The 23,429-nt window shown below is 35.3% G+C and overlaps 1 pseudogene; it reads right to left on the bottom strand.

Moving 5' to 3' along the window:
- Positions 1–6,710: 6,710 nt before the first annotated feature.
- LOC126700785 (protein HOTHEAD-like) lies at positions 6,711–11,519 on the bottom strand (annotated as a pseudogene).
- Positions 11,520–23,429: the final 11,910 nt, after the last annotated feature.

The following is a 23,429-nucleotide window of genomic DNA, read 5'->3' as shown; positions in this document are numbered from 1 at the left end:
TCAATGTCAAAGATTTGCTCCAAACATTCATTAGCTAGGAGGTGTCCTTAATCCTTTGTTTAGTCCATGGCCATTTGCTCAGTGGGGCTTCATAGGACCATTTCCTAAAGCAGCAAGAAACCGAAAATGGCTTTTGGTCGGCACTGATTACTTCACAAAGTGGGTAGAGGCTGACCCATTAGCCAACATTAGGGATGTGGATGCAAATAAGTTTTTATGGAAAAACATTGTCACTTGATTTGGGATTCCTCATACCCTCATCTCAGATAATGGGCTTTAATTTGATAGTAAAACTTTCAGGAGGTACTGTTGTGAATTAGGCATTAGGAATAGATATTCAACTCTAGCCTATTCATAAGGGAATGGGCAGGCCAAGGCTGTTAATAAAGTTATAGTAAATGGGCTTAAGAAGAGGTTGGACGAGACAAAGGGTAGATGGGTGGAAGAATTACCACATGTTCTTTGAACATATCAGACTACTCCTCATCGGTCAACTGGGAAAACACCCTTTTCAATGACTTATGGGTCTGAGGCTATGATCCCTCTAGAGATTGGATTTCCGACACTAAGGACAAGCTTGTTCACTTTAGACAACAATGATAGGTTATTGGAAAAAAGTCTAGACTTGGTTGAGGAATGAAGGGAAGCTGCCATGGTTCAGCTAGCATATTATCAACAAAAGCTCAAACAGGGGTATGATACTAGTGTAAGGACAAGGCCGTTAGCAGCTGGTGACTTAGTATTGAGAAAATTTGTGGGTACTGCAAAGACATGGGGAAAGTTAGGGCCTAATTGAGAGGGGCCATATTGTATTACCTCGGTAGTTGGTATAAGTGCTTATTTTCTAGAAGATTTAGATGAAAATGTTATATCACGCTCTTGAAATGTAAATATCCCACGAAGGTATTACTATTAATGAAAGGCAACTCTACCAAATTTTCATTTATAATATTATATGTTGTGTGTTCCATTCCTTTAAGTATTAAACAGAGTTTTGGTCATGCTTGGTTTCTCGAACCACATACCTTGGGTAAATTAATACTGTGGGGGTAAGAGCCAAAGATCATATATTGGGTTTTGGGCTTCACCCGGGACAATTGACAAGTTCGAGGAGAGGTAAATAGTCGTTAAGAGATCCCCAGTTAAAGTCTCATAAGTAGGGAATGAATGGAAGATGATCCGAGGAGGAATACCTCCTCGGATGCGATGAATGTAGCTCAAGTGTGTACTCTAGCAATTAGAGGGACCCTCCAAAAGGCTATAGCGATAGGAATGTGCCTCATAAACATATGAGAAAGAAGGAAACACAAAATATCTAAGGAAAAGCTGCTACCAGCGCATTTAATGCATTGCAGCTACTATTTTGGCTGCATTTATGTGGAGAAGACCTCTGAACAGTGTTACCTTGGCTATCACAACTCATAGAAGGTTGAAAGGGGTATCTGATGGGACGGGCACTCAAGTAGGAACTTAGATGATCAACAAGTGTAAGATCAAGATGGCCTAAAAGGGGCTATATAATGTGAGAGACCCTCCATGAGAAGGGGATCGGAAAATAGAGAGAAGAAATAGTATAGCAATCTAAATCATTTTGATATTCAAGAATGATCATTATATACAGGTTTAACCTCCTCGAGCTGAAAGTTTATTGATATCAGCATTCTTTATTTGTGTTTGATCATCATGCAATTCAATACTAGCCGTTGTCCAACTCATTAAGACCTAATTCTTTGACTCATTCTCTACAAATTCATTGTATTGGGCTCATTGGACCAAGACTTCATACATTTTAGGCTTGGGCCCCAAATTGTGTCCCTACAAATACTTATCATTATTTATCTAAGTGTTAAAAAAAAATTTGGTCATGCCTGATTCCTCAGACCATATACATTGGGTAAATTAATACTTATCATTATTTATTTAAGTGTTAAATAGAACCTTAGTTATGCCTGGTTCCTTGGACCACATACCTTGGGTAAATTAACATTTATCATTATTTATCTAAGTGTTAAACAGAACCTTATTCATACCTGGTTCCTCGGACCACATACCTTGGGTAAATTAATACTTATCATTATTTATCTAAGTGTTAAACAGAACCTTTGTCATGTCTGGCTCCTCGGACCACATATCCTGGGTAAATTAACACTACTCATTATTTATCTAAGTGTTAAACAGAACCTTAGTCATTCCTAGCTCCTCGGACTACATACCTTGGGTAAATTAACGCTACTCATTATTTATTTAAGTGTTAAATAGAGCCTTGGTAATGCTTGGTTCCTTGGACCACATACCTTGGGTAAATTAACACCTACAACTACCTGAATCTATTCTTAAATGGAATGCTAAGTGAAGTCCTGAATATGATAGTCACCTTGGATCGTATGCCTTGGATAGATAGGTGCTTCACCATTGTTTGAAATTAAGAAGGGAATCTTGAAGTGCGCATAATCCTTTGAGCTACTTATTTCCGGTACACAAAGTATGTTTTTTAAGTTAGGTAACAAGTTGCCAAGTGTTATGGGCTAGGAAAGGTTATCCTATTACACTACCAATTACATGAAAGGTAATAATCAGATTGCCACTTGCATAAATAAATGTCAAATTTAAGAATGAAGATACATCTTAATCAAGAGAGATTTTAAGTTATGCTTATACTGGTAAAACACTGATCAAGATTGCTTTGTTTTGTCTAAACGCGATGAAACATAAAGGAATTTACTACTTCTCATTAAGTAAGGCCTTGAAAAGGCAAGGAAATACATGTTGAAAAACATAAAAGAAAAATATTTATAAAAGGAAAGTACAAATCTAAAAATAAAAAAAAAACATATAGAGGGAGACCACAAGATTGAATTGAAGCCCTATTTGGTCTTAGAAGGAGGAGGATTGGCCTTGGCTGCACCTTTGGTAATCGCCTTAGGAACTATAGCTTGAGTGGTACCTGGTCTTCCTTAGCAGTGAAGGGAAGGGTAACCAGTACCAACTCTTGGCTTTGGGAGACTCCTTTCTACTTGAAAGGTTCCTTGGGTGAGGCTGGCAGCTTGGTTGGCTCAGGACTACCTCTTTTACTGTGTCATTCTCTTTTTCAGCAGCACCAACGTGGTCAACCTCTTTAGGAGGAATGGTGGAAGATGGGAGAGCACTGACAGAGGCGTCCTTGCTGAGGTCAGGATCTTTGGGAGCACTCTCAGCCTTAGAGCTTGAAGGGCCTGATGCTCGGATGGTTGGGGGGTAGAAGACATTTTCTGCTCTCCTCAGTGTGGAAGAAGCATCCACCCTAGCTTGGTTTTGGGCTTCATTCCACACCTGGAGGCAATAGCCTTTGTAAACCCTAGAGACCTAAGCCCTGAGGTTTTCCTCGGTCTCTACCACCCCAATATCATACCCCTCTTGCTCAGCTTTTTCTGTGGCTTTTTCTGCTTCTTCCAGCTTTCTCTTCAAAGTCCCTATCTGCTCCTTAGCTATAGAAAGCTAGTCTTTAGTTTAGTGCAGCTGTTGGTACTGGGTCTCTACTTGTCTCTCAGCACCTTCCAAGGCCGCCTCAACACTCATTTTCTCTCTAATAGCCTTGGTTAGCTTGGCATTAAGATCCTTAACCTTCTGCTCGGCTAAGGTAAAGGCATCCATGGCAGCTATGCGCCGTCCTTCCTCCTCCTCCTTCATTTGCTGGTGGGAATTGTTCACTAGTTCCTTGGCCATATGTGCAGCTTGAATTTCCTTTGTAAAAAAAAGGGGAATGAGATGAAAGAATTGAAACACTTAAAAAAAAAAAAAAAAGGAGAGAAAATGAAAAACTTACCAATGCAAGATTCCTCTTCAGAGTTAGAAACACTTCTTGTTTCTTCATGGTCCTCAAGTTGGCCATGTCATCAGGTAGCAGTAGTGGGTGCTCCAGGGCATTGGCCACATACCCCGCTTTCCCCTTCTGGAAGTCCTTGATAGAGGAATCTAGGGGAAGGGGAGATCCGTTCAATACCAAGGGAGGGTTCTAAGTTTGGACCTTAGGGCGATGATCATGCCCCCTCTCCACAGTGGCCCTTTCACTTAAGGACCTCGTCTAGGCTACCCTTGCTATTTTGGCCACTTTTTGGGGCTTGGGTTTGTTGGAAGGGATAGCCACCTCGGGCACAATGTCTCCTGCATGAGACTCAAGAAGCTTAAGAAGGCTTGTCTTGGCCTTGTGTTGTAGCACCATTGCGTTAGGTATACTGGGGGCTTCTTGGACGCTGCTCACTTATGCAGGGGGAAGGTGGCCGAAGTCAACGTCTGTTGGTTCTGGAGATTGAGGTTGGTTAAAAGTCTCAAAATCTTCCTCGAAGTCTGAAACCTCCACTACCTTGGCTGTTACTTCAGGAACTGGAAGGGAGGAGGTTGCTTCTTCCTCGGCAGTGCGTTAGAAGGGTAGCTCCACTGGTTATGTGCCTTTTGGAGGGGTGTCAACAAGGAACCTAGGTACGGCAATGTTGATTTGCTACAGTCGAGGATCCATCGCCTTTATCACGTACTTAGGTGCTTGGAAACTCGACGAGATAGGGTCGTAGCTGAGAATTATGTAAGCAGCTCGCAATTATCCGTTGGTGTGCACGAAGATCTCAAATTTGAGTATCCTCATTAGATCACGCTCGTTGACAAGGCTGAAGTTTGGGATTACAGAATACTTATCTGCAAGTTCATCAAAAGTAAAACATTGTTAGAATAAAACACAGGTAGATAAATGAGAACCAATTTACAAATTAAGACAGAAAAAGTAAGAACAAAAAAAAAAATGTTAGAGTAGTAAACCTAAACCTAAACACCCCACTTGGTGTCCCATCTCGTGTTGGGCAATGAAGTTCATCATGCCACTCCCCCGAGACAATTAAGAAGTCCTTGTCCATACCCTTGTTAGTATCAGGGAGACACGAAATAAGCCTGATTGCAAGGACCCTAGTTTTCAGATAATATCCTTGGCCTTTAAGATGTTGACGATTATAAATCCAGTTAACGTAGTGATGGGTGAGGTTCACACAAATCTTTTCGTTAAGGGGCATCTACACTACCTAGAATCCTAAACACGTTAGGGGCACACTGGGTAGGACAAAGTCTGTGGGCAATGGGATAATCCTTAGTCACTCTACCCATGGAAATTCTCATCCCCCCCCCCCCCCCTCTATAAAGGCTATCATGGGGATAACTACCTCCCCTTCTTGCCTCATGGCATGCCATTCCCCTTTGTAGCAATACCGAATTGAAACCCTAGGTGGAATGCAGTAATGGGCTTTAAAACTCTGTATACCCTCTGGGGTGTCTAGTAAGCTAGCGAATTTACCCATTTGAAAAGTAAGTGAAGGTGTTGGGGTGATGATGTGTAAATTAAATAGGCCAAGGAAGAAGAGGTCCTAAATTTAAGAAGAAACGCTAAAGGTAACTTATGAAAGTATAGAAGGGCTCTTCGGACTGGTTCTTAAGAGTTGAAGATGAAAAAAGTGGAACAGCTAGAATCTTCAAGCAATATATATAGGGAGGGAAAAAGTAAGTGGGAGAGTTCCCGCCCAAATCCCAGTAAAATTTTTCCACCGTAGGATCTCCATCACACCGTAGAACGTGGGAGACAAGGCGCCGTAAGAAATAAATGATGAAGCATCCCAGATGCCAAAGAGTTAGGAGCATGCCTCTTTGCAGTTGAAAAGATACTTGCATAGAAAGAAATGACATAAGAGTGAGAAAGGTAGTTGCCAAAAAATCGAAATCCCCCTTTCTTTTTTTCGAGGAGCAAAAGAGTGGAATTTCGAGGGGCTATTGTAGGGATGAAGGGCCTAAATATGGGTATAGGGCCGTAGGCCGTGCCTGAGGATATCAAATAGTCCGAGGACAGGTAAATACTAATGGAGGCATACAAATTAATGGTCCGTGGAAGAAGTCTGGTCATAAGGATCTGGAAATGTTGTCCGAGGAGAAGTACCTCCTTGGCTAAACGGAGTAAAGGTCAAAGGTCCGGCCCTTCATCAAGAACAAGACAGTAAGTAATCATGCTGGCAAGGATAAACATCAAATAAGGATAAGACAAAAGAGAGTTGGGAAATATCTGAGAAGAAAGCTGCTACCACCTCATTGAATGCTCTGCAGCTAACCCCCTGGCTGCATTAATGTGGAGGTGATACCTGAACAGTAACATTCAGCCTTACAACTACCCCCAAAGACTTCAGAAATGTGCTAAAGGGATAAGTAACAAAGCCAACAATTTGATCTACGTGGGGGGCTGAGATGAAGTAAGGAAGGGGAATATAAAGAAGAAAAATCTCATTACAAAGGGATCATTAGATAATCTATAGAAAAACCATTGTACACTCAAGAACCGTAATTTTGGTTAAGTCTAAGAGAAATAAATATGAACAACCTTCCTCGGACTTTGCCAAAAAGGATTTTCCTTGTCCAAAACTGTTTGTTTTATGCTTTCTAATTACAACTATCCTACCATGATCATTAGACACCTAACTCATTAAAAGTTCAGTTTCAAGCCCACTCTTTACAAATTTATTATTTTAAGTTCTTTGGGCCATTGACTTTTCTTTTGAGCTTTGGGACCAAATCGTGTCCTTACAATATATTTCTTGCATAGAATCTTATTATTATTATTATTGTCGTGTTATTTTAATGTTAAAATGCATTAACACAATGATAATAGATGACACTCCATAATACTTGAAAAGGCAAAGTTGAATCATCTTCTACTTCCTCCCATGTGAACGCCTTTCATGCAAAATCTTCTCTACCATATACCTGCATTCAAAGAAAGAAAAGTTAAAGACTAAGAATATGTTAAAATAAAGGTTAAATAAATAAATTCACAATTCTATAGTATCAAAGTTTGAGCATTGTCTCCACTCTATCTCTTATTGAAAAGGTTAAAATCACGCATGTTGAGTCTTAAAAGAATAGTTAAAAGATTAAGTTCTCCATTTTCCATCAGCTTAAGTTTTTACCTTCCCAACATCATTACAGTAGCTTGAGGATTAGTGCCAGGTGATTGTAAAAATGTTGAACCATCAATGACCCTTAGCGCATCCACACCAAGAACCTTATAATCATGATCAACAACCTTACCTACTTGGCAACCTCCATGGAAATGCCACATGGTCATGACAGTGTCTATGCAAAATTGTTCCAAGGAAAACGCAGCACTCGGATGTTGCGGCCTCTTGTTCCATAGTAAACTCACCATCATATCTATTAGTGCCTGCATTGTCATGTTTCTATGCCGGAACTTTGAAAATGGATATGTATCTATAACATTCATGATGGTGCTCATGCCTAGAACACACCCCCTTAGGTCCTCCGGTTCTTTGAAATAGTTAAAGGTAAGTGCTGGATTGTCTTTCGGATTTGTGTTCCGAAGCTTGAGATAGCCTGAAGAGGGGGGATATGCAACCTTTTCAACTACCACACTTCCTTTAAAAGTCTTTTTGGCAATAGCATTTATGGTTTCAACAGCTTTGACCATTGCTTTTGGGGGCACTATGAAGGGTTGGTTAGTATACAATTTGAGCAAAGTTTCCTCAAATTCATTTAAGTAAATAACTTTATTCAACAGGACAAAACCTAGGTATAGTTCATTACATGCTATACCTCCAAAGTTTTGCCTTGTCCAATATATTAAGAGCATGCACATGATCATGAGTTCAGACGGACATATTTCTCTTATGTAAGTATTTACAAATTTAATTATTATGTCAGTGTTTATTTAAGAAGATGGTTATTTTATTTTGAAATTGGGTGATCCTGTACATTTTGAGAATGCAGTTTGCAAATGTGTTCTACTAAAATGCAATGATATATCTAGTAATTTTTTGATTCAAGAACATATAGTTTCATATCTTGTTTGAAACATCATGGATTGTAACATGCGTCACTTTACTTTGAATTTAATAGGTAGAAGAAACTATAGGTGGATTTTTTGGATCAAAATTTCAATAAATGACATTTGCTTTGTGATTGTGACATCATTATGTATTTATGGGACCTAAAAGCAAAAAAAAAAGCCTTTTCTTCATACAAGTGGGAGGGAGGGATTCAAACCAAAGTTTTTCACATGAAGATTAAACCACAAGAACTCTTGACAAAAAAAAAAAAAAAAAAAAAAAGGCTACATATTGCATGTAGGAAAAAAAATCAAATTAAGATATATTTAAGTTTGGCTCGATTCACCCAATTGGACCTCAACTCTGAAGGACCCAAATATTCTCAGCATGATCTCTCTCTCTCTCACACACACACACACAAAATGTGGGCCCCACATAAGTTGTGAGAGGGATATCTAAGAAGTAGGAAGTTAAAACCTGAGCTGCCCTAGGTCTCTAGAAAGCCTTTGAGCCGAAGAAGAAAATATAAAACTCAGTCCACTGTTTGCTTCAATATAGTTACCAAACCTAGTGATGCCCACAGTTTGAGTGAGAGACACTTCCAACTGGAATTGGAGAAGGAATCATGAGCATATTCATTGGATTATCAACCATCCCTTGACCCACCAAGGGTTGGTCCAACACTACCTTGATCCCATGGGCCTGTAGATATTGGTCACCTGTCCCAATACACTCAACATCAATTGTTGTGGGCTTCCAATTGCATCAGCTGATAATATTATCTCATTAAACGACTTCGAGTTCTTCATTAGGTATGCCTTGTGAAACACTCCCGATGCATCTTTGAAAACCACACCATAAGCTTGAGGTCTTGCTGCTCCTGCATCAAAATAATCAAAGAGGGATTATCAAAACCAGTTGATCAAATTAAAGTCATGCCACAGCAGTTCCATTCTTGTCCTTTATACTAATTTCAATACCCCAGGCAAACAAAAGGAGAGAGAATTACATTATTTTCTTAGACTTCATCTTGTGGTTGCTTGCAAATTAAAATACCACTATAAAAATCTTCAAACATGCACTACCATGCTCAAGTTGTCTACTAATAAGTTTACGGTTTGTGTTCAACCCATCAACCTAATGAACCCAACCCAATTAATCCAAATTGACCCAACCCGATCCCTGCGTATCAGGTTGGTTTTAGAGTTATCATGTGCTAATTTTGAGAAATTTCTTAACATAAAGAAGTCGAGCTAGATTGAAAAATTTTCAAAATCAATCCAACCTGACCCCATGCACTCACCTTCAGGCCTAGATTCATGTTACAAAAACTGATACATCATACAAAGTACTCAATGAAAAATTTTTACCATTATTATGCCTAAACAAGATCTTGCACACAGTTGCATGCAAATAAATAGTAATCTTTCTTGGATCTGCATACTCAAGCAAATTTGCTGCCGTGTGTCTATGACCTTTCCTATCAAAAATTGTCCCTCCAATTTTAGTCCCATACAAATGATCATATGTAAACCCATTGTAAGGCAACACCCCAGCCTCAAGCAAACCATCTCTCACAGCAACTTGATAATCCATCTTTGGTGGCTTAAACACCAACTTTTCCACCCATTCATAAGATTTGTTCACCGATGTCTCATGTCTCGTCCCAACCAGCTTCCTTTACATAACGAGTGCTAGCATGCGAGTAGAATCCGACATTCAAGGCGGTTCCACGCCTAAAACGCGTGCTCGAACATTAAACACGCCGTCTTCTGAAGTGAAATGTTGGGTAGGGGATGTAGGAGACGTGTCTGAAAGAGTGCTTGAGAAAGTTTCCATGTTAGTTATGTTTGGATTGTCATAAGGGGAGCCTCCTCTTTCAAGGACTAAGACCCTTGCATTTTGTGAGAGAGTTGCTGCTAGTGGACACCCAGCTGTCCATCCACCAATGATTATGTAGTCATAATATGCAATTTCTGGGGCTGAAGTTGCTTCTTCGACAAATGTATAGTTTGGAGCTGCATGTAGAAAGGAAAAGAGATATATGAGAACAATGCATATGGCTTAATATGATAATGAATAGTGGTCAAATAATTAGCGAGTATTTGGTTTGCTCCTAACTCAATACTCAGTTCTCGTATCTCATTTTTTATCACTCATACTAGTTTTCATATCTTATATCTCTATCTCTAGTTTTTCTTTATCCAATTTTTGTTTGGTTCCAAATCTTGGGTGCATGTCTCAGTCCCTAACTCAAAATTTTGACAAAATGGTGGAGCCCATAAGTTAATTCATAAGTTATTATGAATTAAGTTATTATGGTGGAGCTCAAAATTTTGACTCACTCTTTTCTAATTACTTCTTTTGAGGCAATTCATAAGTTATTTTGGTATCAGATTAATTGATTGTGAATCTAAACTATGTCTTGACTGAAGTCCCAATTTACTCTTTCTTGAGATTAAGTTTTGGAAAAACTTATAATTTGCCAAATAATAGTTTCATTAAATACAAATTTAGTATTCGTTTAGGAATAACTTATCTAGTTTTTTGTTGAAATTTTTTTTATTAAAAATGTTCTAAAATATACTTGTACTTAAAATAAAGATAAGAAAAGACGAGAAAAATTGAGGTTTTAAAAAATTATACATAAAAACTAAAAGCTAAAAACTAAAGCTAATACCAGATAAGCTTTTTGTCTACACGACTAGAATATTATGTTCGCAAATTTAAAAGTTTAGAATATAGCTAGGCCACCTAGACATTTTGAACGTCAGCTGAAGTAATATTAGCGTATGCATGTCTCTATTTACGGTGTCTGAAATGGAGAACAAAATGTAAACTAAAACATGTGTACCTTTTTCTGAGTGAACAAAGCCATGAAAGTGAAACATGAGAATTCCAACAAGAATAGCCCCTATAAAGCTATACCGTCACGAACCCATATCGAAGATTGTTGAAATTTGCTTTACAGAACTAAAAGGTAAAAGCCAAGCAATCTAATTAAAAAAGTGCAAACTGAGAGCTCGTTTAAGGATCCCCTACGACCTTGTTCTCTTTTCTTTGGGAGCTATAATGATGTTATATTTAGAGAAAATGTTAATGAGAACCCCATATATATATATGATTTAATTATTCGATTGGATGAAACTTGCGTCCATGCAAGTGCAACTCGTGAGTTCCTTAAGATTTAAGAGTAAGATTTGGGATTTCTTTCTTTTTTTCAAGAATCAGATTTGTGATTTCTTACCACAAAAAAAAAGAAAAAAAAAAAAAAGGCATCAATGACTTGGGGATGGCTTTTTGGCTTTAGTGAATAGCATATATACGTACACGTCTAGATAATTCAAATGAGAGACAAAAAAACATATATAGATTTGTGACTGTAATAACAACCTTTATCATGGAATTCCTCTATTATCTGTTTGAAGATGCCAAATTAGGTATGAAAAAATTCGAGAGGGAATTTGGCATTGAAAGTGCCGAATTAGGAAGGCCAAATTCACTCACGTTTTCTCTCTCACCTAATTTGGCTATTTGAAGGCCAAATTATAAGTATTACTTTTTTTCTCTTCACTTTTTATTTTATTTTATTTTTTTATAGGGTTGGGGGATTTAGGTAGGGGAGAGAAACCAGTTTTTATTTGGATATACACTTACCCACTTTGATACAACTTGCATATTTGTTAATGTGTGATTGAATTGTATTACTTACACACGAGTCCATTAATTATTAGTACTTAATAAAAAGTAATTCAATCACTATTTGTCACGTGTTTAAATTGTGTTAAAGTGTGTAATCTCTTAAAATTTTTAGGAAAGAAATAAATGTTAAATTTGGCAATAGAGTTGTCCAATTTGGCCCCATGAATGATAGGTCCCACATGTGGATCCATAAGAGCTTGGGGTGGGGCTACCTTGCCTAACTTTATCTCCAAGTCTCTGAGCCCTTGTTATTTAATTCGGGGGCAAGTGGATTCTAATATTTAAAAAAAAAAAAAAAATGGTGACATATGGGCTTAATATAGTTCACAAAAAACCATAATGCCCCAACCCTAAAGCCCATGCATGGTTGGGTTTGATGTAATGACATAATACAGTCTATTGGGCCGACTTTCACATTTTTTTTTTCATAAGAAGTTGCAAAGTTGCACCATTCACATTTCTGATATTTTTCTTAAAAAAAAAAAAAAAAAAAAAAAAGCATTACTGATATAGTTTCCACATAAAAAATTAAAATAATATAAAAATTACTGATAGTATTACAGTACTGGCAATAATTTTAAACGAGCTCCTAGTCCTAGGTGTTCACGGTTGATGTTTCATCGCACATGTAGTTTTCTAAAATTAAAAAAATGGGCCAATGGGTCTTATGACCCGTGACTTGTTGGGGGTCACTAGTTGGGCCGTGGTGCAATATAGCCCAATCTGGATTTCGGTCAAGAGGTTTTTTTTGTTTTGTTTTATTTATTTATTTATTTATTTTTAATTTTATTTATTTACATCATCCTTTGGCCTAAGGATGTCAAGAAACTACAGGAATGAGGCAGATAGTGATTGTACGAAAGTTTTCCTTCAAACTTGTTTGAAGTAACCTCCTTCAAATTATTATGTAGTTGTAGTTCATAAAACAATTTTTGTGTATTAAATCATGTAATTTATTAAATAATTTAAGTCACATGAATATTAAGTAGGTCATGTGATTAAAAACAGTAACGGAGTCAGGATTTTAGTTTAGGGTGGGTCAGATTAAAAAGAGTAGCGATAGTTATAAACTATATGTACAAGACACACCCAGTCTACAACTACAAAGGTTAGGCCTTTTTGTAGTTGTACTTTGATTATATAATGTATTATAAACCTGGTTTAAAACGCTAATATTATTATTTTCGTGTGTGTTCTAATAAGTATTACTATTTACTAAAAAAAAAAGTATTGGACACAGTTGAAATCTTGTTCACAATTTTAGTTATAATTGCAAAAATGTCAAAACACGATTTCACCATTTCATAATTATAATTGAAATCATATTTTCAACACATGATACTCAGTTGGAGTGCGTATGACAATGTAATTCAACGTGTGCAACAACAATTAATGAGATTAAAAGCACAATTGATCCAAAAATATTAATTGAGATAGAAATAGTATACTTTATTAAAAAATGAAAATATCTATATGTGGGGGTGATAAACCGGGAAGCCCATACCAATGTATATGTTGGGCTAGGGGCCCAGCCCAAGGAAGAACTCCTCCTCGGACAGGCCAGGCCGAGGAGAAAGGGGATGGTCAGCCATCTAAAAGTGATGCATCGGACCACTCCACGAAAGAGGATAAGTATTAAGAAAGAAAAGGACAAAGAGAGGTAGGGAAATATCTAAGAGAAAGCTGCTGTCAATGCATTAAGTGTTCTGCAACTAACTGAACCCTACTTTCCAACCTTTACAACCACTCCCAACGACTTTGGGGAGGGGCTGATGGGACAAGTATCAGCACCATAAATCTAAATCTATACGTGGACGGTGGAGATGGGAGGAAAATAGTATAAAATAGAGGGGACGGGACTGGTAAAAGGGGAGGGGGGGACAAACAACATATGAAGAAGGGCCTCCTCCTCGGATTTTATCCAAGGATGATTCTCCCCAGTAAACTAATGTTATCTTTTTTTCTTTATCACTTAGGCATGTTGGTCGCTCGTCTGATTCGCTAAGGCCCGAGTTTCCAACCCATTCTCTACAAATTTATTGTATTGGGCTCATTAGACCAAGACTCCATACACTTTGGACTTGGACCCCAAATTATGACCCTACACTATACAACCCCAATAATAGTCTTAGCCATGTGATAACAAAATAGCCAAATCATGCTAATTTAAATAAATTTCTCTATTTCATTCATAACATTTCAACCAATCAGCTTTCAACAAAAAGAACCTCTGCTATATATGACTTTGGTTAGAACTAACAAGACACCTTTGAAAATGATGCAACTTCAAGTACATCTTAAAAGCTAGCAAGGATTTCCTCTAGCCACTTTAAATTCAGAGCTTGAGAGAGTTAGGGGTGCCAACGTGATAGTCCCTTGTTTCAGGGCTTTAATACATAGTGTATTTCCCAACTTTTGAAACTTTGCAACAACAACTTGTTGACCCATAAACCCATGGATTAGCTAGCTGAGATTTCCTCAAAAATATTGAATTTCAATTATTGATAAAAACCAAAAGTGCCATGAGACTTCTAATAATTATCAGAAGAAAAAAAAAATGTCATGAGTCCATTATTAAGTTATCTATTTGTTTTTTTCTTTTTAAATAATATGTAACACTTATCTCTTCTTAGCAAAAAAAAAAAAAAAAATGTAATACTTATCACTTGACTCTAATCCGTTAGAGAGAGCAAACTAATCTAAAAATTTGGTAAAGGAAGGAAAAATAATCTTTAGACTCCTATATTAAGTGAGTGGATTCTCATTTCAGTTGCTATGTAGTGGGTTGGAGGAACCGTCCACCAAAAAAGAATTAGGAAAATACTTACCCACTTAATTTTGATAGCTATAATTGTACAATCAGGTACAATGGAAGAGTGAGTTTCAGTTAACTCAACTGGTAAAGTATCTGATAGTTGAATAAAAGATCTAACCTACACCAAAAAAAGAGTGGACATCATAGGTTAAAATTCTCTATAAAAAAAGGGGGTACAATGGAAGAACCATTCACATTATTGGCTCTTTAAAAGTTCATTTAAAAAAGTTTAAAGTTTGTGCTGTGTATCCAAGAATAATAAAAAAGATTACTAGAACTTAGTTGCCCGTATAATAATCAAGCTAGGCCACTCGATGATGCTGATGTGAGAGAGAGAGAGAGAGACGTACTATTGCTTTTAGATTTTTTGGTGAGCGTGTGGATGGCTTGGTTCATGGTGCTTTTAGTTTGGAGTTCAGACTAAATATATTTGGCTAATACCATCTCCAACAGGCTTTTTAAATATTTTTTCTCCGAATTTCGGAAGTGAAGTCATAAATCCTCCGACACCAGGAATTTTGATTAGGGAGATTATTAAAAAAATTTAATAATTTTTTTTTTGAATATATCAAATAATTGACCCAAAAAAAAAAATTTTTAAGGTATGAAGTTCTACAATTTTCTTTTATAAGTTTTTAAATTTTGAATTATTATATGATAATTCATTATGAGTATTTATTACCAATGTTGGTAATTATGAGCCAAAAACCATTTTATTTTGTCAAGTTTATCTAATATTTTTATTTTTATGTTATTATTATCTATTTGTTATATTTGTTATTGTTTTTGTACAAATATTTTAAACTAAAAGACTAAACTAAACTTATTGGCTTTGTCAGGGCCGGCCCTTCCCTTCCCTTCTCTTAGGCCAATTAGGCAATTGCCTAAGGCCCCTAAGTGGAAGGGGGCTCCATAATTTTGGAAAAGAAGGGGCAGTAGAAAAAAAAAAAAAAAAAGTAGTTTCAAATGAATCCAAAAAAATCTGGTACATTCTTGTGACCAAAGAACAAAAATTTTGATATATCTAGTTAAACATTGGTACCATAAAATTTTTTTTAGTCTAAACAAAATCAATTGTCCCAAAAATAACATTATTATCTTCTAAATAAACCAAAATTCAACAAGATAAACTATAAATCCGGTCTAAAAAATTAACCACAAAACAATCACAAATCAAAACAAATAAAAAATCTCAAATCCCTCAAATTATTACCGTTTCTCTTTCTCATGCTTGCTTTCTGCCTCTTTCTCTCAGCCCTTGCTCTCCGCCTCCCTCATTCTTTCTCTCCACTGGTCATAAATCCTAATCTTAAATCCTTCTGTTGCTGGCTCAGGCCCTCCGATCTGAATCATCCGATCACATCTGAAGACTCTGAACTGAGGACTGAGTCATTGAGGTATAGTTTCTCTTTCTTATTTGATTATGCAGAAGCATTTTTTTTTTTTAATTTTTTACTTCTTATTTGTGTAAGACTGCCCTGGGCCTGCAAGGCGCTGGGCTTGTTTCTATTCTACTTGAGTTGCTGGCCGTTGGGCCTTGAAAGTGTTTTTATTTTATTTTATTTATTTATTTATTTATTTATAGGTGTAATAGGATCTGTTTTGTTTTTATTGGGTGGTCTTATCTAATAAAACTTGTGTGTGGCCATCTTCTTGTCTGGCTGGGCTTGGATTTTTTTTTTTTTTTTAAATTTTAATCTTGCATTTATATATATATATATATATATAGTTATTGGTAATATAACGAATAAGTCTTTATTTAGGCAAGTTGAGATTGCTAAAAACTTGTTATTGTTCGGTGAAATTATAACAATATTTTTTTATATAAATCAGGTTCAATTGCTCTACACTTGAAAGTTATTTTTTATTCCAATCTTTATAAATATATTGTTTAATTAGAAATATCTACTAGAAAATATGCATCTAGATATGAAAAACTTAAAATTAATAAAATCATATCTAAAATCGACAATGTTCCAAGAAAGATTAAGTGGATTAACTATATTATTGATTGGAAATGAGATGTTAGAAGAACTTGAATACAAAAATTTAATTAGTCAATTTGCATCTCAAAAGGCAAGAAAAATATATTTTAAGCGAAATATATTATAATATAAGAATATTAAGTAAATATTAATACATAAATATAAAAAGGCCCCATTTTAGTTCTTGCCTTAGACCCCAAAATGTCTAGAGCCGACCCTAGGCTTTGTATTAATTATTGATGCACACAACTACACTCATTCATACATAAAATTATACACTATACGCTTATTTAACCAATCAAATGCTTGGACAATCACTAATTTTACTATTTTTTTTCATGAATTTCACTAATTTTATAACAAAAAGTTATTATAACATGATAACAATACACACACATGTAACAAACTATCTATATTTTCTAATTATTAAATTATATAAATTTATATTATATTTATATTGTACACAGAAACATCCACCCACATCATAATTTACACAAATAACATTATAATAAAAAGTAATGCACACAATCAATATTAAACATTTACAATTCACAAACACTTACTCTTTACTTTTAGAGTTGAAAATACTTGTAATAGGGGTGTGAAAAATTTAAGTCAGGATGTGCAAAAATATTTTTAAGAATAAATTAAAGTATTAAACTAACAAAAAAATATTTTATATATAATTATTTTTTTTTGAAGTAAGGGGGTTCATTTGAACCCCTGAATATAGTGTAGCGCTGCCCATGTGAAGAGTCAAAACACAAAAAAAGAAGTTGGATATAATATTCAATTCTCTATGTTTCTCTCTCAAATTGAATAAAAGTAAGAATGAAGAAGGAATAGAGAAATAATATTTTGATCGGATAGAAATGTTGGATAGATTTAACATATGTAGTCATCGAAATCATTCTAAAAAATGAGAAATTAGCACTACCTGCCTTTGAAAAGTAGGTAAGTAAAATATAAAAATTATTTTATTTTCTTTAAATATGGGCGAGAAAATAGTGATGCTGTTAGAGATGATCAAACTTATGTTGGACAAATTCTTGCCAACTATTCTAAAATTTTCCTAGCATGATACAGAACTTAAAATCTTTCTAGAACTCTTACGTTGGACAAACTCGTCAACTATTCTAAATTTTATTGCTTATGCAATAAACGATCACTGCATGAAAAACAAACACTGACAAGCATGCTCGCACAAAATGTAAGAAATATCATCTCCTTTAGGCTCAGTTACCATACCTTGTGCATTTCTGCATGGAGGCTATTAGCCTATGATTAGATAGTGTTAAGCTAAAGCAGTCACAGGGCAGCTCTCCTTTGGCAAGTCAATGGGATGAAATTTTGGTAGCTCTCCATGTTACTCAATCAATCCCCATTACTTGCCAAGGAAGAGACGCCCCATAACTGGTTTGCTTATATTGAAACCAATTTCCTTCTAATGCATATACTGCCTAGAACTGCTTCTGGGTTTTGCAAGTGACACCCAAACATGGCTTTTTATGCACTTCAATCGCGCTTAAATGAAGGAATAAACCATTGAAACAATGGCATATGCTTATGGATATCCTAGGGGGATCTGCTTTTCTTTTGTTTTGTTTTGAGGGAAAGGGGGCAGGGTTTTTGTACCTTCCCAATTGCATATAAGATTCTTTGTTGCTTTGAATGTGAGAACGTGAAGTGGAAAAAAGCAGCTGAGCTGAGAGGAGAATCAGGTTATGCCCCACATTGTAAAGCTAAGAGGGACCTTACTTGACCGCATATCCTGGTGTCATATTCTTTTCCTCTTATCTTTTGCTTTATAGCTTTTCGGCAAAACCTTTGCTTTGATCTACATTTTTTCCTTTTGCGACAAAACCATTTCAATCATAGAATGAAACACCATTAGGTATTCCTAAGTAGAAACAAGCTTTGGTGCAATGACACCTTTGATACAATGTCACTAGTGAAAAGAACCATAATTCTTTCTGGGTTCTTACCATTATCATCCATGATGCCTAATCTGTACTGCCTGGTTCAGTTATAACAATCTCTCTTCTCCTTCTACTCCATCAAGACATATTTGTGAAAACTTGGTTCCATCAAATGGTGTAAACATGATTAGCAATAAATTATACATTGAGAAAAGGCCTAAAACACTTGAACAGTGTGGCAACTGATCCATAGGTATATGAAGATTGATCAATCATCAACAGGGTCAAGGTCCAAGATTCTTAGGTTTGATAGTTGGGTATATTCTAGTTTTACCTGAGCCATACATATCTTATCCAGGTTTGTTTTGACTAGGACGTTTCATGGGAGAAACTAAGACTCGTTGGCTCTATAGGCAAAAGCATTTATCTTTAAAAATTTCCCAAATATTTTCCATTTGAAAATATTGCATTTGTACGTCAAGCATTTTTAGGTGTTTAAAATGTGTATATAACATTAGCTTTGATTTTCGCAGCATACTCCTTATTGTAAATCATTAATTTCAAGTTTTAAATATGGACATTAATAAAAAATGTGGACATTACATTTAAATATGTGTTATTGTGTTATTGTGTTATTGGACATTAAATATGTGTTATTGTGTTTTATACTTTATACTTTCGCATCTATATTAGCATATTTAACATGGTGTATCAATGCTAATATTTAACATGATATCAGAGCCACCTTCCTGTGGCCATGGTTTTCTGTCCTTACGGTATATTTAAGAGCAATCTTTGTCGTATATTTAAGAGCAATCTTTGTCTTCCTCGGTGTTTTTCTTCGCTGCGTTCATCTTCTTTGGCTTCCTATTACTGCCGTCAAAACTCTCCGGTATAGTCAAGCCACTGTTAGAAGTCGCATCAACACTGCAAGACCATTGCCTTCCTCAAACTACCGTCACAGAGCCAAACTTCATTCAAGGGATCTTCTCAACCTTATCAAATCTCAAGATTTCATCAAGCTTCCATCTTGAGTTTGAGAGGAGGTGTTAGAGATATATATTAGACATATTAGCCCAATGTAATAGGCCCAAGCCCATTCCTGCTTGTACTAGTAGTCTAGGGTTTAGTCGCCTATATATACTCATGTTAGGGTTCATAGTAACACAGGAGGTTATTGTACTACACTCTCATACAATAAAGATGTAGCCCTTAAGGGATTCCTCCGTGGATGTAGGCCGTAAGGCTGAACCACGTAACCCTCGTGTTCTCAGTGTTCCTCCTCTATGCTTCCTCTTCCGCATTTACTTTAGCATACACAATATGATATAACACATCTCTATGCTAATATTTAACAAAAATTATGGACATTGTGTGTACGGAGTATACATCAACAAATGTAAGAGAATAATTACCGATATAATAACATACTGCTACTGCACACTATATAAACCAATTTTTGTATAGTTAGAAAATTCCATGCCGGCCTATGTTGACAATTGTGCAAAAATACTGGTTAAAATACTTTTTAAGTTTGGATTTGCTGTTAATTTAATTCTTGAAGTTTGGATTTGGTTACTTTGATAGCCATCTATCTAAAATTAAAAGTCACTTTGATAGCCTCGTTACATTAAAAGTCACTTGACATATATGAATGCGAGTTGAAAATTTTAGGGAAGAATTTCATAAGAAATATAAAATAAAAAGTAGTTTAAGGAAAATTCAAAATCTCAAACGTCTTTTTGTTTTGTTTTATTTTCGTATGAATTCACTTAAAGGATTTCCTTTTCAAATCACCATGTCCGATGACATTTGTATAGGGCAAGCGAGAGAAAAAGATTTGGATAGAAAGTATTAGGATTTAGGATCCACAACAAATTAATTATTTCAGGCTTGTACGATTATAATTGGACATTTAATTTTTGCATCTCGCAAGTAGTGCAATATCGTAAATGTTAAGCCAGCAATCATCACTTGCTTTGTTTACCAAAAAAACAAAAACAAAAATCATCACTTGCTTTTAGACTTGTCTTGTATTCTTTTTGTTAATTATTTTTTATATATAAGTTTTTAGTGGGTTTGGGTTTTTTGCTTTGATACAAATCTTACCTCAACTTCTTTAACTGACAAATTGAACCAACAACAGGATTGAACTATAGTTCCTCACCAGTTGGTTTCCTCCTTACAATTTTTTCTCTAGCTATCAACCTTTTCAATATCAAACTTGAGTTTTTGCTATAAACTCAAAATTTAACAACTTAAAAAAGTAAAAATGTCTACATGAAATTTTAAAAGCATTCATGGCATTGAGTCGCGTATAGCCGAATATAACTTCATAAGAGCATCAGCAACGGGACTTGCAAATGCCATATGCCACAAGTATTTAGCATCTAAGCCTTAAAAGCCCCCAACAATCGGACTTGCAAAATCATCCCATTGCAAAAAAATTTACAATCTAGCTTGCTAGTTGCTACAGTACCATCTTATATGTAAGATGGTACTGTAGCAGTATTGTATAATAAAAATTAGTTTTTTATTTTTCTGATGCTTCTTCTCTCTCCTCTCTCTCATTTCATTTCACTTTCTCTCTCCAATTTCTCTTTACTTCGTTTTGCTCTCTCCTCTTCAAACTTGAAACCCATACAATTTCAGTACTTCCTCTCTATCTTAGATTAGTTTGCTATGGATTTCGATGGGTTTGTTATGGATTCCAATGGGGTTGCTATGGATTTGTGGGTTTCTATGTTGATTTAGGCGTGAGGGTTATGGGTTGATCTAGGCATGGTGGTGGGCTGGGAGCGGTTGATGGTGGGTTTGGATCGGTGTGGATCGGTGGGCTAGGTTTGGATCAGTGTGAGGGCTGGGTTTGCTAGTGATTTTTTTTTTAATGGGTTTGCTGGTGATGGCTCTGATGGGTTTGAATTGGAGCTCTAATGGCTCTGATAGTGATTTTTTTTTAATGGGTTGATCGTTGGGTTTGATGGTTTTTTTTTTTTAATGTAGTTTTGGTTTTGGTTTGATGGTGGTGGCGTTGCTTTAGGGTGGTGGCATTGTTTGATGGTGGTTTAATTTGGTTTTGATTTGACGGTGGTTTAACGGTGGTGGCATTAAGCCCATGAGAGACCTTGCTGGTTGTTTTTTTTCTTTTTTTTTCTTATCTGCTGTGGCTTGTGCTAAAGGTTGAGAGAGAGAGAGAGAGAGAGAGAGAGAGAGAGAGAGAGAGAGAGAAATAGTAAAAAAATAATAAAAAAGAATATTTAAATAAACTGAGCAAAAATATAGAATTTTGGGATGTTGGGTGTATTGAAAAATGGTATAGTATAATTAATAAAGTAACTTTTTGGGATGGTAAAATAGGATGGGATGGCTTTTCCGGTTGTGGATGCTCTAAGTATATTGCTATATTCTAAATATTTTTACAGTGCTTTATTTTTCTAATTTATTTTAAAGATTTAAATTACATGTTTAAATTGTGTGTATTTAGATTAATCCATTGATGTAATTGTTGTTAGCTATGAATTGATAATTATATTTTTACCTAAGTTTTATTAATTCCTTGATTTAATTGTTATTAGCCATGTAGTGTGTAATTGGGGAACCTAAGGAACCACACCAAAGGTTCTGTTCCTAAATTTTGCCATATATATTTATAATTAATTGAGATTATGGAGAAACCCAATTATAATAATAAGTCTATATCATTTACTAAACGAGCTCGTATTGAAGTAGATTTTACAACTAAGTAAAGTAAATTAGGAATGAAAAATGAATTAAAGGGAAATTTTATATTAGATTGTGTAGGACAATTACTTTAACAAATAGTTGTTTATTTATTTTGTTATTAATATCGATTAATATATCTTAGATTAATTTTACTTTTAATTTAGCCCCCTTGACTTGAAATCCTAGCTCCGTCACATGTTAAATTTGATGATTATGCATGAAGATTGTTCAAAATATTGGGCGGAGCCATGGGTGAACTCAACATAAAATTCATTAGTGGAGCTTATGTGAGATTCTTAATTTCTTAAATGAAAGGTAGACTTTGCATACCATCTTTCAACATATTGTATATAGTTAATGTTTGTTATCATTGCTATTAATTATGGCTTCTCTGTAATGTTACCTTGTGGGATAGACTCACTTTTTTGGAACTTGCAAATTCGAGGACTCTTGCCAGAGACAAAACATGCATTAATTTTTTGGTTTTGTAAGGGGGTATTTAGTTCTTATTATTTTAACTCTGGTTGCCCCTCTTGTGAGGTCTACCTTAATTTTCATGTTTTTGTTTTTGTTTTTGTTTTTGTTTTTTTTTTGTTTTTTGTTTTTTTTGTTTTTTGTTGTTGAGAAGGGAGCATTTGTTACTTTAGATAACTTAAGCTTATTTTATTGATTTGGAAGAGTTATTGAAGTAACTTTCATGTAAGTTAAATCAATAAGTTTCGCTTAATTAAAAATCAAGTCTAGGTGATTTAATGTTAAAATGCATTAACACAATGATAACAGATGACACTCCGTAATATTTGTGAATGTCCACTCTATACTATAAGCAATTGATGCAGTTGCTTAAGGCCCCAAGTAGAAGAAAAAAAAGTCCCAAAATTTAATCTAATTAAGCCCAAATATTAGTTAATAAATAAAATAATATTTTTTTATCAAATGAAAGAAAAAATGCTACGTTTGCAACATTTTTCACAACAAATCTTAAGTAACAGGTTGTTATAAGCTGTTATTGATGGCCAAAAAATAATTTCAGTAGTGGGTTTAAATTAGAACCAGTAACAACTTAACACCTAGGATTTGTTGTGAAATATATTGTGAATGCAGCACTTCTGAAAAAAAAAAAGAAAAAAAAAAGAGCAATACACAAAAATTCACAATATTTTCACAATAGTTGATTTGATAAACTTTTACTAGTTCTCACCTAGGTCCACTACTAACATTATTCTTTTAATTACCACTATCAATTTACCACATTAAAATGTGTGAAAAGTTTTGTCAAATTTCTTGTGTCTATAGACTTTCTAAAAAAATTATACGTGGTTCTTGTTAATTAGTGAATATTCAAAATGTGTGTAAAACACCCTTGAACATTTAGACCCCCCAAATTACAAATTACAAATTACCAATTCAAGCTTATCAACAAACAATGTACGTGCAGAAAATG

Source organism: Quercus robur, chromosome 9 (assembly GCF_932294415.1).
Source record: "Quercus robur chromosome 9, dhQueRobu3.1, whole genome shotgun sequence".
Taxonomy (NCBI): Eukaryota; Viridiplantae; Streptophyta; class Magnoliopsida; order Fagales; family Fagaceae; genus Quercus; species Quercus robur.
Note: the sequence above shows the minus strand (reverse complement) of the source record. Positions and strands in the feature narration are given on the sequence as shown.